Here is a 7,384-nt window from a genome sequence, read left to right on the forward strand (position 1 = left end):
TTCTTGATGTGAAGATACCTAATAAATTTATATACCTATGTTATTTGACATTTTGCAAATTATGTTAGGGTGTTCACCGCACACCTCCGCACCTTGGAGCAGTCGTCACTGGTATAAATATATATAAAAGTACAATTAAAACTAAGCTTCCATACAAAAGCTTTATTAACCTATAAAAATAATAACAAACTTATGTACATATACTCTAAAAGAATATAATAGTTTGGAGAAAAAGTCTTTCTGATATAAAAAAACATATTCGGTTTTATTCATCATATATCTCTAACTTTCTTGCTTAAAGATTTTTCGAGACTTTAAAAATATTTCTGAATTTAGGCATTCACTTCTTTAATAAGCCAAACCATTGTAAGAATGCTTTGAATTTAACAAAAGATAGTTATTGCTGGTGATAGATATTGTAAATACTTCGGGTATGGTGCGATTAAAGAGAAGTTCTTCGTAAGATCTTTGGTTCTCTACGAGTTGGCGACGACTACCGCATTAGAATGAACCACGAGCTGTACGAGCTTTATCACGACATTGATATAATTCAGCGCATTAACATCCAGCGGCTTCGCTGACTTGGTCATGTCGTGAGAATGGATGAAGATGCTCCGGCGAAAAAGGTGTTTGAAGCAGTAGTTGGCGGAAGAAGACGTAGAGGTAGACCGTGTCTCCGGTGGAGTGATCAAGGTGAGGGAGCACTAACTGGACTTGATATACGAGACTGGAGAAGGCGCGCACGCAGTAGAGGCGCCTGGGGCGACATGCTGCGTCAGGCCGAAACTCGGTAACGGGTTGTCATGGCCACATAAGTAAGTAAGTAAGTGTTTATAAAACTGTGTTGAAATTCAACACATGAATAAGTAATCACTTATTTTACTGTGACAGAAAATTTATTAAACTATTAAAGCTGTTCTTTTCATTCAACGGGTTGTTTTGAGCCAAAAGGTAAATATTTATTGAATGTACGATACTCATGCTTCCATTGTAACTAACGATAGGATATCATTTTGACAAATATCTTTTAAGCATTTTTACGTCGAAAACGTGTAATAAACTATTTTTTCCAAAACTCTTGTCTATATGTCAGATATAACAATAGTATGTTAACCTATTATATAAAGGGAAATATTTGAAAAATAATATATTATACTATAAAATGATTTTCGTGTAATATTTTATACATTTTATCGACTTTAAGAAGCATATATATAGAGATTATCAAGGGAACACTTAGTGTACGAAGAGCTTGTTGTGATTATAATGTTCGTTTGTGTTATATATGTATTTATTTCCCAACTATAAATGTCATTGATTAATAATGCAATTAAAAATACTGTACAACTACACCAGATAGATTGAATCGAACATGAGTAGTAAATACAATAAATAAAATTTAAAGTTTGTAAAAGATTATATATAGCAAATATAATCTAAATAAACAGTTTCCATAATATATATTTCGTATAGTTTTAATCATATATTATATATATTGTGTATGCAAACAATTTATATATACAGACCTTAAAGCATATGAATTAGAAAAATTTTCTAATTGATTTGTGAAGCTTTGATAACAGAAAACTGAGATAAAATATGAAAGTTTGCGTTCTGAGGTAAAGTATGTATAATAGCATATATGTTAGAAGAGTCGGTGAAATCGTAAAATTATCTCGTGCGTGATTACGAAAACAATATATGAACATATGTGCATTCAGTGTGAATAGTTTACATTAAATGAAAAAAAAAAATTAAATAAAGATATCTATTAAAGCAATAAAAATAAACCTGCGCTAGATAGAAACAGAAGGTATTCATATAAATAAATTTTTATATTGTAAGAACATTCAAACATTGTAATATTAGAATTGTATATATATTAAATTTTAACAATGTCGTCTTGAGAGTAAGAGCTTAGAACTTTTACGTACACTAATGGTACTAATGGCTGATGAATAATGTGCATACCCCGACAAATAAACTTTTGGTTTCAAGTTTTCTTATACTAAACGTTCATACGTTGCTTATTAGAGTTAAAAAGAACAGAATATTAAACAGAAAAACAGTTTCTACAGAGGGTTTCTAAGGGATTTCTCAAGCGTAATGGCACTTTTATTCGTCAGTTATTATTCTGCTATTGATATTATTATTGCAGCCATTCAAATTGGTTGATTGGTTGAGTTAGGGAGCAAAACAGAAAATACTACAATAGAAATGAAAAAACTATAAATAAAACAATAAATTTACAACAAAAATTATGTTGTATTGATCTTACCTTAAATGTATAGCGCGAAATAGTTAAGTCTTTATTGCAAATAAATTATTGTTAAATTGAATGTTAATATTTTTAATCACAGATTTGTAACATAACTATATCATGTGAAGGGTAAATCCACAAAACAGTAAGTCCATTTAGTAATGAGAACATTTTTGTCTAAATTAATTACTTTAAATAACGCTGTTGAGTATTTTTTTTTTTTACAATAATAACTGACTATTCTCTACTTACTACTGATTTAAAACAAAGTGATTCATTAGTAATGGCTGTCATCGACTATACGAAATAATCTGATACGAATAATCATTATAAATATTCTTAGCTATTACCTAATCCAAATGAATATCTTGAACTTAATATGTTTAAAGTTTGCTACAAGTTGATAGAGGTAAATTTCTTCAGTGTGTTTCCTGTTTTGTGATCGTGAGAATTAATATCTAAATGTTGCTCGTCTTCTTCTTAGACTTTGAAGATTTTGTTAGGCAAGTAAATAGTCAACATTGCTAACAATGCTAAAGTTAAGTATTTACATATATGTGTGATTGTCGATTTTTATACAATATAATATGATATTGAATCAAAGAAAATGGCTTTTTAAGAACATTAACTCTATAAAGAAAATAAAGGGGATCTTATTTGCAACGTTCAATTGTAAGATAAGAATCCATGAAAATAATATTTTCTATTAATATTTAATAATAGTAATTAATTAAATAATCAATGATAAAATTAGGTTAGAATGATACATCGATTGTAGTGGCGGGGGATATCCTTAAATATTCGGGGACATAACAATTTATGTACATTTTTTATTTAAAAAAAGAAACTACTTACACATATGTAATATAAAAAGGTATACAAACATTTGCTTAAACACTTTTTCAATACATATTTTTATAAATTTTACAACTTACATATTGTTTATTAGTTACTCCACTTGTTTGTAGTCTGAACAATTCCAACGCTCTCCAGCGACTACTCTCGACTTCAAGGATACTGTTAGCTACTAAATGTCGGAAAATTTAATCTTTTGTTCGAATCTTCCTTCTCTTTCTCACTTGTTCGAATCTGCTTTCTCTTTCACCGCTTCTGCTATATAGTATTTATATCTTTAAGCAGAACATTCGTTTGTTTTAATAGTTATTAATAAATAATGTAGTTTGTTAGATATAATACATTAGCACTTATGTTATTCTTAAATTTTCACAAGCCAAAAAAATCTTCATCCTTAAAATAGTGTGAGTTTTAATAATAATTCTTTTGAATAGCTTAACTGTTCCATAAAGAATTAACTTTGAAGCACAATGATTGTTAAGTCAATTTAAGTAGAATAACTAATCAGGCACCAAATTAAAAGATATATAATGCATTTAATAGATTAATTAATAAATGATAAATTCATAAATTTATTTATCAATTTCTATGGGATCCAGAGGATACATTTTCCCTTTTCTAGACTTTTTTCGTTTCTTGAGGCAAGGAATCACTTTAAACGTACATATTGGTGATAGAATAGGAGAGATGTTTAGCAACTGTGAGAAAGAATTAAAATGAGATAATATAAATCATATAAAAAGACAAAAGAACGAACATATGTTCAAAAGCAAGAGAAAAACAAAAATAGTTTTATTTCACAGTCATTTCCTCTCATGGGAGAGATATTGTGCGCAATATCAAAATTAGAGAGAGAGTGAGTAATAGTATATAGGAAAGCTAAAGGCAATGTTATAGTTTATAGAGTATTTTGGGTTTGTCAAAATTGTCTCCTTTGGGTTTTGACGAAAATGCATGTTATGCAGAGTGCCACAGAAATTGTAATAATTTGCTTCTAAAAGACACAAATGTTAACATTTATTACTGGATAACACTGATTTGTGTAAGTGACTAGGCACAGATAGCCTCGGCTCTCATGACCAAATTTGAACCGACATATTGTGTTTTTTCTCGCTTTCAATTTTATAATTTGCATTGAAAACAACAACAATTTTGGCTCTTAGAAAATTATGCATTTATTACCTCCGGAAGTAAACATAAGAGATATAGTGTGTTGGAAATATAGAGTGCAAGAACAAAGACTTAAAGATGATGTAAGGGTCATGTTATGTAAAGTGTCTCGGACACGAGAAAATTGACTCTTGTACTTTTTGGTTGAGCCTAAATTTTAAATGAAATATATACATACAACACGCTTTGACTGAGTGACGAGGGACAGATAGCCTTGGTTTTCATGACCGAATTTAAACCGACATTTGTTTTTGTCTCTCACTCTCAGTTTTTCAATTTGCATTGAAAGTAACAATAGTTTTGATTTTGACGTGCCCGTGACACTCTACATATATTCTAGATATGAATTTTCATATAACTTAGTGTGATTTGTTATATACATATAGGGTAAAAATTCAAAAGAAATGCAATTCTGATATAGTTTAACAATTGTTCAATGTTGATAGTTTGTTTGTTAGTTCTAGACCTAAGTATTGTATTATAATTACTGATAATGTTATTTTACAATAATTTTACTAATTAGTCGTATATCCTTTTCTCTTTATTTGAATTTGTGTTTAGAAATATCTTGATTAGTAGGTCCTACATAGAAGGGTGTAGTGTGAACATCTATATTGTTGCCCGCAAATAATACTTGTTTTTAAAATTTCATCATCGCAAAAATAAATTTGCTCTGCCAGAATTAAAAAGAAGTTGTCCAACAAATGAAAGATCAACTGCCTGCTTGGAAGAAATGCTTAACATTTTCTTTTAAAACGGGATTCTACGGCATTAATTACAGGTAGACACGTTTATGTGCTTCTTTTAATCTTTTTCTATAGATTGTTCGGCTTTATTTTCTCTATGTTAATTTTAGCTACTCCAGTAATATAGCAAACCAAAAATAATAACATATTTCTGGTTTCCACAAATATTGTAAATCTATACGTTTTCGTCCATTTAATATTACGATAAGCACATATACCTTGCGTAGCGTATTGGTTAGAATCGATCGATTATACACATTACGTGTACCCGAAAATAATTTATTATTTTCATATTATAGTGTATATAAAAAAAATATTCTACACTATACATACTTATATAAAATGACCCGAACAAGATTATCATCACTGCTGAACCAGATACAACAGCAAGGAGAGATGGTTAAAAAATAGATTGATGCCAAAAGCCGCCTGCTTTTGGGTGAAAGTTTTATTTTCCACCCCTAAAACTTTGGTTGCACGACAGGAATTCTGTATAATTTTATGCCTACAAAAAGGTTTCAACGAGAAACTTTCCATAGGATTTTTCAAGCAATTAGTATTAAAAGGATGTCAAAATGAATAAAGGTGCATTATAGTCGAATGTATATAAGTAAAGTAACGCAAATGAAACCTTAGAATTCTTTACATAGAACCGACTCAAAGTCCACGAACAAATACGATACGAAAATAAAAACGAAATGAAAATATATGTACAAACCCTAGAAGTTAATGCCGGTCTGTACAATAAAACAGAGTATATGTGTGGGTATTGAAATAAAATATGTTTGTGTATTCAGGCAGGCCACTAGCCAGTATGGGTATATATAGATTGCCAGTATGGGTAGAAATAGGTATGTATAATAAAATGAGTTACAAGTATGGAAGTATAGAATACTCGGAAAACCAATGTACAGAAAATACAAAAAGATAATATATTTCAAGCATGGGTAGAAATAGGTATGCATAATAAAATGAGTTAACGCATAGGAGTATCGAATTTTCGAAAAACCTATGCATAGAAAAGAGTGATAATGGTGACGCTGACGGTGAAGGACAATTAGACATACACAATTTTTATAAATATGAAATTGAACAAAGGGAAAATATTTTGTGAAGAATTCCTCTTATATTCGGTTGGATATAAAGATTTATTCCAAACTAAATATATGTTACTTTACCTGATTTTTAAAACTCTCCAAAATTTTATTGTTATAAAAGTAAAACATTAACTTCACCCCTCTTATGTTCATTATTAGGTCCATTAATTCTAGGCCCATTATTGTTTCATTATTCCTCAGAATTACGAAGTTGAATATATAAAATAACTACAAAAACTGTAAAAAGTCAAGAAGTATTATTTATTGGTTTTTTTTTTGAGGTAGAGATCGAAAGATATAAAATAATCTGACGACGCAAATTCAGGATTAACCCCTATTACCATTATTTTTTTGTCGGGTCAAAAAAGAGATGTGTGAATGTATGGGTTAACGTTGTCTTTACGAATTAACACACCTGTCCTCTTAATCCATTTGATCACCTTTTTTTCAATTTCTTGATTTAATTACAATAATCGCTGACATCCTGGGGTTTAGTATATTGAATGGTGTCCTCAATAATCGCTGACATCCTGTGGTTATAGTATCATGAATGGTGTCCTCTCAATCGCACTATATAATACTAACCTTATAGTTAATTTATACAGTACTATTAGACTTGGAATTTTATTTTTATTGGACTAAGAGTATTTTCGTACAAAATTGTTATGCTTGATCCACTTTTCATCAACTGTGCCCAAACATCTCGAAAATAGCTCAATTTCAATCCATTTTAATAGAGATCCACAAATTGAAATTCGAAATTATATATATGGTTGCATAGTATTATGATTGCTATTCAGTTGTTTATTAATGGATTGACTGAACGTTGCGGTCATCTTGAAGTTCATCGTGGAGTTTAGTAATAGGTCTATAGATAGGTCTGTAACGAGCAGCATATTTTACATCCAAATTTTCAGACTGAAAACGAGCAAACCAGTTCATAACAATTGATTGCGATAAAAATAAATTACCATGTGTATTATATAGTTAGCATATATCGTTTCATTTTAAACCTCTCTGGGCCTTATTTTTTTGTATTTCTTATTATTTATAATCTTTGCTTTGCATTAACTATCTATCACGCATCAAAAAAATATTTATCGATATTATCATTTACCTGTCACTTGTTGCATTTCAAAAATAAGAGGAAGAGAGAAAATAAGAGAATAAGAGAAAAGTGCCGAATACTTTTTGGCCAACCCATTATTTTTTATATTAAGGAAATTAAAATTTAAATGTTATGAGTTTTAACATAT

The sequence above is a fragment of the Teleopsis dalmanni genome, chromosome 1 (assembly GCF_002237135.1).
Source record: "Teleopsis dalmanni isolate 2A chromosome 1, ASM223713v2, whole genome shotgun sequence".
In the NCBI taxonomy this organism is placed as follows: domain Eukaryota; kingdom Metazoa; phylum Arthropoda; class Insecta; order Diptera; family Diopsidae; genus Teleopsis; species Teleopsis dalmanni.